Genomic DNA, 10,488 nt, shown 5'->3' on the forward strand with positions numbered 1-10,488 from the left:
TTATTTATGAGCGAGCTGAATGTGGACTTTATAGACGTCCTGCAGGGAGTCTTTATAACTGGAGCCAGAGGGAATAAGTATTTATAGACGAACTGACTAATTCCTTTAAGCCGCCCAAAAGGTCATCTTTATACGAGCTTTCTGGTGTCTTTAGTCGGTTTGAATTGAGTATTTATATTAGCTGTAATTTAGGTGAGATGAAGGTGTTCTTTATATATGATGTTCTTTATAGCGGAAATGAAGCAGGTATTATTCTATAGACTAACTGAGGCAAGGAATCATAATGAACAATTTGAAAGGAAGGGAGCATTTGTAGACTGTAGAGCTGAAGCATTAAGTCTATATACGAACTGCAGCCAGAGAGATTTGATAGGCAAGTCTGAATTTGGGACAATTTTTCTACGAACTGAAGCAGATTTTTTTATAGACGAGCTAAAACTTTACAGTTTTAAGTCTGCAGAGTTTTTGGATCAAAAGAACACATGAAGGATAATTTGTATATTTATCAATAGCCTTTAAATGAATGAGATATTCTACATTTCAAAGACCTCTCCTCTCTCTAAAAAAATATAATAAACCCGGTAGAAATTAATTAATTATAAGCACTTCTTCTCCTTATAGAAGATCGGAAGAAGGTCTTCTGTCTTTTGAAGACCTCTAGAAAATCTTCAGTCTATGAAAGACCTGGAAAAGGTCAGCTCTCCCTAGAAGCCCTGTATAAAAAACTGTAGATGTTACTCTGTCTACATAAGACTTTATATATATATATATATATATATATATATATATATCCAGTCTGTACTGTATGCCTGCAGATGGTATTCTGTCTATAGAAGATCTGAAGAAGAAGGTATCCTCTATCTAGAATTCCTGTAGAAGGTCTTCAGTCTGTATATGATCTTCAGCCTATAACATACCGTCTGTATATAATAGATCTGGGGAATTTTTTTGTATACTTTGACCATGAGAAGAACTTCAGCACTTCTTTTACATATTTTCTTAAAGATCTTCTCAATGAAAGCCGCTGAGATGACTTAAAAAAATCTGTTCTGCGTTTTTTTTTTTTTTTTTTTTTTTTTTTGTATAATTTTCTTAAAGCCCTTCCATATTAAGGCCGCTGAGAAGACTTTTATTGGAATACCTGGTGTCAGGTTCGACCATTTTCCATTTGGTGTAAATTTTTTGCATCAGAAATTTTTTTTGTATACTTTGACCTTGAGAAGAACTTCAGAACTACTTTTACATATTTTCTTAAAGATCTTTCCTATGAAAGCCACTGAGATGACTTTAAAAAAATCTGTTCAAAATGATAAATAAGCCTGTAGATCTGATCTGTGATTTTTTATACTTTTCTTAAAGCCCTTCCATATTAAGGCCGCTGAGAAGACTTTTATTAAAATACCTGTTGTCAGGTTCGACCATTTTCCATTTGTAGTCAATTTTTGGCATCAGAATTGCTTATCGTTCATTCTCAATTGTTGAGCCAATTTCTATAATTTTATTAAGAAATCTAGTTGTGCATGTTGATCGCCACACCCCGGATCATAATTGTGACAAATCATTTGTTTATAATATTGATATCAATGCTGAATCTTCCTTAGACCGAAAAAGTCTATACAATCTCACTGGAATGTATGCCCAGAATATTTTTTTCGACTTTAGGAGCAATAAGGTCCTCCTGACTTTATATCGGCGATTTATCATAAGAAAGTATACTGACCATCTTTTATGTTATTGTAAAAAAATGAATCAGTATCATATATGAATTTTCAGCATACCGAGATATACGTCAAAAATTAATATATTCAATTTTTGTCCGAAGACTTCTTGGCACCAATAACCTGGGAAACCTGATACACTCGTCTAAGATCTTCAGTATGTCGAAAATGAGCACATGTACATATATCCTGCGACGATTTAATAAACGTGTTTTTCAGCATACCGAAAACGAGGCGGAACATTTATATGAGGGCTATGTCAGTAGTGGCCCAAAATAAAGCCTAATCCACCTTTCTATTTAAAACGAATAATCCAATATTCATTGAATATCCAATATTCATTGAAGTAACGAATGTCGGGTAGACCTTTGAGGTGGCTGTTGAAAGTACCTAAAATCAGTGGGAAGCTGGAATCCTTTCAGCATAGATATCTTTAATCATCCAAGACTCCGAAATGCCAAATTATAGCCCCTTCCGTGAAAATACACCTAGAATATAAAAATACCATTAATGGGATGGGTTTTTAAATTGTGGGCTTTATATAAACTGACACTGATATTTGTTGGTAAAAAGATCTACTACTCAAATGAAAACAAAATTATGTAATTAGGTTTTAAAAATGTGCCTAAAATAGCCAAAACTGGGAATTTGGCGGGTTTTTCTATGCTGTAATATGGCCCGTGGAAAGGTTTGTCACCTTGAACAATAAGGATGAATCCCCCAGAACTTTTTGATGCCAATTTACAAAGAAACTTGGGCTCTTCATATGTCAGAAATTTATTTTCCTTATCGTAACTAAACTTCCATCTTTATCACTGCAACTCTCCACACTTCCGTCTCACTAAATAGCAAATACGTGTTTAATATTTTTCAAAAATATTAAATAATCATTTGTCATAAAATTTACAAATAATTACATGCAAAATACTAAATCAAATCTAGAACACTAATCAATCAAATAAAACATCCCTCCTTTAGCACTTTTAAAGATAAACATAAAAAATAAAAATAAAATTATTTTTTTCTATAACAAAAAATATTCACCTATAAATAAAAAAATATTGAAAAAAAACAGAAAAAAACATTTTGTGATATTTTCCAAGAATTGTATGTTACTGTTATGATTTTATAATATTTAAACTATACCTATATATATAAAAAATATGTTTACTATTTTTTATTAACTAAAATATAAAAACAATTATTTTAATTATTATTAAAAATATATATGCAATATTTATATAAACAAATCGATTCAGTTAAAAAAAAATACTCAAATCTTATAAAATATAAAGCTTTTTCGCACAACTCATTTCATTTTGAACCTAAAACAGCACTTTCTTAGTACATACACTTTCGAATAAAGACCATTATATGCTGAAGACAAGATTTACTTTAATTGCAACTAAGATCCATAACATATTGATATTATACATACGCACATATAATTCTAGTTAGCTAATTTTTGCAAAGCAATCCAACAAAAAGTTTTCAAACATTTTTCATACACAAAAATTCAATTTCAACTCTCTCTTTTTCATACAACAAGCTCACATCCAAAAAAATGTACCTTAACAAATAATACAAAAACGTCAAATAAAATTCGAATATCTACAAATTATTTTTTATTTTGATAAAATTAATTGATACAAATATATTACATATATGAAAACAAACTCCATAATACTCTTACATAACTCTTAACTTTATAATTCAAATTGTAAATTGTTCAATTATCTGCAATTCTTCCTAAAAAAAAAACTTTAAAATATTTAAGAAATAAACAAAAAACAAAATAAAAAAATAATTCTATTGAAATTTAAAAAAAGGTGTGTTTGATTTGGGCCTTTAGGCACATTTGCGGATTAAATATATGATCTCTAATTGAATTAATTATACACATTTTCAAAAGCGAAGTAAAATGATTTCCTAAATTATCAACATTATTTTTGTCGAGTGTACCCTGAAATACGCGATTGCCATAAACACATGTTTGTGAAAAGCTTTTTCTCGGTCTAGCTTTCATAGTTTGAAAAGTACTGTATTTATTTTATTCAATACATTGAATGACCCAGCTAACAATTTTTATACCCTTCACCACACTGGGTATTATGTCTTTTATCCGAATTGGATGAAATTTGGCATAGGTCACTTATTTGGCCCAAGGATGAACCCTATTGAAATTGGGAAAAATCGGTCCAGGTTTAGATATAGCTCCCATATATATTTTCGTCCGATTTAAGGTAAATGGTGTACCAATGTCCCTACATATCTTTCGATTTGCACGAAATTTGGCATAGCGTAATGAATTATGTCTCGAATGATGTGTGTTAAGTTTCCTGGAAATCGGTCCAGATTTAGATATAGCTCTAATATATATTTTCGTCCGATTTAATCTAAATGGTGCGCCAAAGCCCCTCAATTATCTTTCGATCTGCACTAAATTTGGCACAGCGTACTTAATTAGGTCTAGAATGATGTGTTTTAAGTTTCCTGAAAATCGGTTCAGATTTAGATATAACTCCTATATATATTTTCGTCCGATTTTAGCTAAAAGGTTCACCAAAGTCTCTATATATCCTTCGATTTGCACAAAATTCGGCATAGCGTACTGAATTGCGTCTATAATAATGTGTGCAAAGTTTCGTGACAATCGGTTTAGATTTAGATATAGCTCCCATATATATATTCATCCGATTTAAGGTAATTGGTGCACCCTATATATCTTGCGATTTGCACGAAATTTGGCATAGCGTACTGAATTGCGTCTATAATAATGTGTGCAAAGTTTCGTAAAAATCGGTTCAGATTTAGATATAGCTTCCATATACATTTTCATCCGATTTCAGGTAATTGGTGTTAGTCTCTGGCAAGTTTCCCTGAAATCGGTTCAGATATATTCTACATATGTTAGAATACATATGTAGAATATACCCAAAGTGGTGAAGGGTATCATATAGTCGGCCCAGTCCGACTTTACTACTTTCCTTACTGATTAAGATATATATATGTTCGAAAATAACTAGATTTTTTAGAGTTTAGATACAGCCATGCGATAAATTTCAGTAAAAATCACCAGAATTTTTTAGCCTTAAAATGCCTATTTAGACTACAGAAAATTAAAATGCGTTTTTTAGGTGTTAGAAGCGTTTAAAGGCCTTAAAATGCCTTTTTAGGCCACAGAAAATTAAAATGCGTTTTTTAGGCGTTAGAAGCGTTTAAAGGCCTTAAAATGCCTTTTAGACCACAAAAAATAAAATGCGTTTTTTAGGCGTTAGAAGCGTTTAAAGGCCTTAAAATGCTTTTTTAGACCAGAGAAAATTAAAATGCGTTTTTTAGGCGTTAGAAGCGTTTAAAGGCCTTTTTAGTCCACAGAAAATTAAAATGCGTTTTCTAGGCGTTAGAAGCGTTTAAAGGCCTTAAAATGCCTTTTTAGACCACAGAAAATTAAAATGCGTTTTTTAGGGGTTAGAAGCGTTTAAAGGCCTTAAAATGCCTTTTTAAACTACAGAAAATTAAAATGCGTTTTTTAGGCGTTAGAAGCGTTTAAAGGCCTTAAAATGACTTTTTAGACCACAGAAAATTAAAATGCGTTTTTAGAAAATTAAAATGCGTTTTTTAGGCGTTAGAAGCGTTTAAAGGCCTTAAAATGCCTTTTTAGACCACAGAAAATTAAAATGCGTTTTCTAGGCGTTAGAAGCGTTTAAAGGCCTTAAAATGCCTTTTTAGGCCACAGAAAATTAAAATGCGTTTTCTAGGCGTTAGAAGCGTTTAAAGACCTTAAAATGCCTTTTTAGACCACAGAAAATTAAAATGCGTTTTCTAGGCGTTAGAAGCGTTTAAAGGCCATAAAATGCCTTTTTAGAAAATTAAAATGCGTTTTTTAGGCGTTAGAAGCGTTTAAAGGCCTTAAAATGCCTTTTTAGACTACAGAAAATTAAAATGCGTTTTTAGAAAATTAAAATGCGTTTTTTAGGCGTTAGAAGCGTTTAAAGGCCTTAAAATGCCTTTTTAGACTACAGAAAATTAAAATGCGTTTTCTAGGTGTTAGAAGCGTTTAAAGGCCTTAAAATGTCTTTTTAGACCACAGAAAATTAAAATGCGTTTTCTAGGCGTTAGAAGCGTTTAAAGGCCTTAAAATGCCTTTTTAACCACAGAAAATTAAAATGCGTTTTTTATGGTTTGAAGCGTTTAAAGGCCTTAAAATGCCTTTTTAGACTACAGAAAATTAAAATGCGTTTTTTAGGCGTTAGAAGCGTTTAAAGGCCTTAAAATGTCTTTTAAGACCACAGAAAATTAAAATGCGTTTTGTAGAAAATTAAAATGCGTTTTTTATGCGTTAGAAGCGTTTAAAGGCCTTAAAATGCCTTTTTAGACCACAGAAAATTAAAATGCGTTTTCTAGGCGTTAGAAGCGTTTAAAGGCCTTAAACTGCCTTTTTAGACTACAGAAAATTAACATGCGTTTTTTAGGGGTTAGAAGCGTTTAAAGGCCTTAAAATGCGTTTTTAGACTACAGAAAATAAAAATGCGTTTTTTAGGTGTTAGAAGCGTTTAAAGGCCTTAAAATGCCTTTTTAGGCCACAGAAAATTAAAATGCGTTTTTTTAGAAAATTAAAATGCGTTTTTAGGCGTTAGAAGCGTTTAAAGGCCTTAAAATGCCTTTTTAGACTACAGAAAATAAAAATGCGTTTTTAGGTGTTAGAAGCGTTTAAAGGCCTTAAAATGCCTTTTTAGACTACAGAAAATTAAAATGCGTTTTTTAGGCGTTAGAAGCGTTTAAAGGCCTTAAAATGCCTTTTTAGGCCACAGAAAATTAAAATGCGTTTTTTTTAGAAAATTAAAATGCGTTTTTAGGCGTTAGAAGCGTTTAAAGGCCTTAAAATGCCTTTTTAGACTACAGAAAATTAAAATGCGTTTTTTAGGTGTTAGAAGCGTTTAAAGGCCTTAAAGTGCCTTTTTAGGCCACAGAAAATTAAAATGCGTTTTTTAGGCGTTAAAAGCGTTTAAAGGTCTTAAAATGCCTTTTTAGACTACAGAAAATTAAAATGCGTCTTTTAGAAAATTAAAATGCGTTTTTTAGGCGTTAGAAGCGTTTAAAGGCCTTAAAATGCCTTTTTAGACTACAGAAAATTAAAATGCGTTTTTTAGGCGTTAGAAGCGTTTAAAGGCCTTAAAATGCCTTTTTAGACTACAGAAAATTAAAATGCGTTTTTGCGCGTTAGAAGCGTTTAAAGGCCTTAAAATGCCTTTTTAGACTACAGAAAATGAAAATGCGTTTTTTAGGTGTTAGAAGCGTTTAAAGGCCTTAAAATGCCTTTTTAGGCCACAGAAAATTAAAATGCGTTTTTTTAGAAAATTAAAATGCGTTTTTAGGCGTTAGAAGCGTTTAAAGGCCTTAAAATGCGTTTTTAGACTACAGAAAATAAAAATGCGTTTTTTAGGTGTTAGAAGCGTTTAAAGGCCTTAAAATGCCTTTTTAGGCCACAGAAAATTAAAATGCGTTTTTTAGAAAATTAAAATGCGTTTTTTAGGCGTTAGAAGCGTTTAAAGGCCTTAAAATGCCTTTTTAGACTACAGAAAATAAAAATGCGTTTTTTAGGTGTTAGAAGCGTTTAAAGGCCTTAATGCCTTTTTAGGCCTCAGAAAATTAAAATGCGTTTTTTAGAAAATTAAAATGCGTTTTTTAGGGGTTAGAACCGTTTAAAGGCCTTAAAATGCGTTTTTAGACTACAGAAAATTAAAATGCGTTTTTTAGGTGTTAGAAGCGTTTAAAGGCCTTAAAATGCCTTTTTAGACCACAGAAAATTAAAATGCGTTTTCTAGGTGTTAAAAGCGTTTTTAGGCGTTAGAAGCGTTTAAAGGCCTTAAAATGCCTTTTTAGACCACAGAAAATTAAAATGCGTTTTTTAGGCGTTACAAGCGTTTAAAGGCCTTAAAATGCCTTTTTAAACAACAGAAAATTAAAATGCGTTTTTTAGGCGTTAGAAGCGTTTAAAGGCCTTAAAATGCCTTTTTAGACTACAGAAAATTGAAATGCGTTTTTAGGCGTTACAAGCGTTTAAAGGCCTTGAAATGCCTTTTTACACTACAGAAAATTAAAATGCGTTTTTTAGGCGTTAGAAGCATTTAAAAGCCTTAAAATGACATTTTACACCACAGAAATTTAAAATGCGTTTTTAGGCGTTAGAAGCGTTTAAAGGCCTTAAAATGCCTTTTTACACCACAGAAAATTAAAATGCGTTTTCTAGGCGTTAGAAGCGTTTAAAGGCCTTAAAATGACTTTTTATACCACAGAAAATTAAAATGCGTTTTCTAGGCGTTAGAAGCGTTTAAAGGCCTTAAAATGCCTTTATAGACCACAGAAAATTAAAATGCGTTTTTTATGCGTTAGAAGCGTTTAAAGGCCTTAAAATGCGTTTTTAGACTACAGAAAATTAAAATGCGTTTTTTAGGTGTTAGAAGCGTTTAAAGGCCTTAAAATGCCTTTTTAGGCCACAGAAAATTAAAATGCGTTTTTTAGAAAATTAAAATGCGTTTTTAGGCGTTAGAAGCGTTTAAAGGCATTAAAATGCCTTTTTAGACCACAGAAAATTAAAATGCGTTTTCTAGGCGTTAGAAGCGTTTAAAGGCATTAAAATGCCTTTTTAGACCACAGAAAATTAAAATGCGTTTTCTAGGCGTTAGAAGCGTTTAAAGGCCTTAAAATGCCTTTTTAGACCACAGAAGATTAAAATGCGTTTTCTAGGCGTTAGAAGCGTTTAAAGGCCTTAAAATGCCTTTTTAGACCATAGAAAATTAAAATGCGTTTTTTAGTCGTTAGAAGCGTTTAAAGGCCTTAAAATGACTTTTTACACCACAGAAAATTAAAATGCTTTTTCTAGGCGTTAGAAGCGTTTAAAGGCCTTAAAATGCGTTTTTAGACTACAGAAAATTAAAATGAGTTTTTTAGGTGTTAGCAGCGTTTAAAGGCCTTAAACTGCCTTTTTAGACCACAGAAAATTAAAATGCGTTTTTTAGGCGTTAGAAGCATTTAAAGGCCTTAAAATGACTTTTTAGACTACAGAAAATTAAAATGCGTTTTTTAGAAAATTAAAATGCGTTTTTTAGGTGTTAGAAGCGTTTAAAGGCCTTAAACTGCCTTTTTAGACCACAGAAAATTAAAATGCGTTTTTTAGGCGTTAGAAGCGTTTAAAGGCCTTAAACTGCCTTTTTAGACCACAGAAAATTAAAATGCGTTTTTTAGGCGTTAGAAGCGTTTAAAGGCCTTGAAATGCCTTTTTACACTACAGAAAAATAAAATGCGTTTTTTAGGCGTTAGAAGCGTTTAAAGGCCTTAAAATGCGTTTTTAGACTACAGAAAATTAAAATGCGTTTTTTAGGCGTTAGAAGCATTTAAATGCCTTAAAATGACTTTTTAGACTACAGAAAATTAAAATGCGTTTTTTAGAAAATTAAAATGCGTTTTTTAGGTGTTAGAAGCGTTTAAAGGCCTTAACATGACTTTTTACACCACAGAAAATTAAAATGCGTTTTTTAGGCGTTAGAAGCGTTTAAAGGCCTTGAAATGCCTTTTTACACTACAGAAAATTAAAATGCGTTTTTTAGGCGTTAGAAGCATTTAAAGGCTTTAAAATGCCTTTTTAGACTACAGAAAATTAAAATGCGTTTTTAGGCGTTAGAAGCGTTTAAAGGCCTTAAAATGCCTTTTTAGGCCACAGAAAATTAAAATGCGTTTTTAGAAAATTAAAATGCGTTTTTTAGGCGTTAGAAGCGTTTAAAGGCCTTAAAATGACTTTTTAGAACACCGAAAATTAAAATGCGTTTTTTAGGCGTTAGAAGCGTTTAAAGGCCTTAAAATGCCTTTTTACACCACAGAAAATTAAAATGCGTTTTTAGGCGTTAGAAGCATTTAAAGGCCTTAAAATGACTTTTTACACCACAGAAAATTAAAATGCGTTTTTTAGGCGTTAGAAGCGTTTAAAGGCCTTAAAATGCCTTTTTAGACCACAGAAAATTAAAATGCGTTTTTTAGGCGTTAAAAGCGTTTAAAGGCCTTAAAATGACTTTTTACACCACAGAAAATTAAAATGCGTTTTTTAGGTGTTAGAAGCGTTTAAAGGCCTTGAAATGCCTTTTTACACTACAGAAAATTGAAGTGCGTTTTTTAGGCGTTAGAAGCATTTAAAGGCCTTAAAATGCCTTTTTAGACCACAGAAAATTAAAATGCGTTTTCTAGGCGTTAGAAGCGTTTAAAGGTCTTAAAATGCCTTTTTAGACCACAGAAAATTAAAATGCGTTTTCTAGGGGTTAGAAGCGTTTAAAGGCCTTAAAATGCCAGAAAATTAAAATGAGTTTTTTAGGCGTTAGAAGCATTTAAAGGCCTTAAACTGCCTTTTTAGACCACAGAAAATTAAAATGCGTTTTTTAGGGGTTAGAAGTGTGTAAAGGCCTATTTTAGTCCACAGAAAATTAAAATGCAAATCCAAGCCTTGGATAGATCCTTAAAAAATACTCTTTAATAAATCCAAGCCTTGGATAGATCCTTAAAAAATACTCTTTAATAAATCCAAGCCTTGGATAGATCCTTAAAAAATACTCTTTAATAAATCCACGCCTCAGTTGGCCCTTAAAAAATACTCTTTAATAAATCCACGCCTTGGATAGATCCTTAAAAAATACTCTTTAATAAATCCACGCCTTGGATAGATCCTTAAAAAATACTCTTTAAAAATACGCCTTGGATAGATCCTTAAAAAAATAAATCCACG

Source organism: Musca vetustissima, unplaced genomic scaffold (genome assembly GCF_032173495.1).
Source record: "Musca vetustissima isolate MV318-11 ecotype Yass unplaced genomic scaffold, APGP_CSIRO_Mvet_v1 utg39373, whole genome shotgun sequence".
In the NCBI taxonomy this organism is placed as follows: domain Eukaryota; kingdom Metazoa; phylum Arthropoda; class Insecta; order Diptera; family Muscidae; genus Musca; species Musca vetustissima.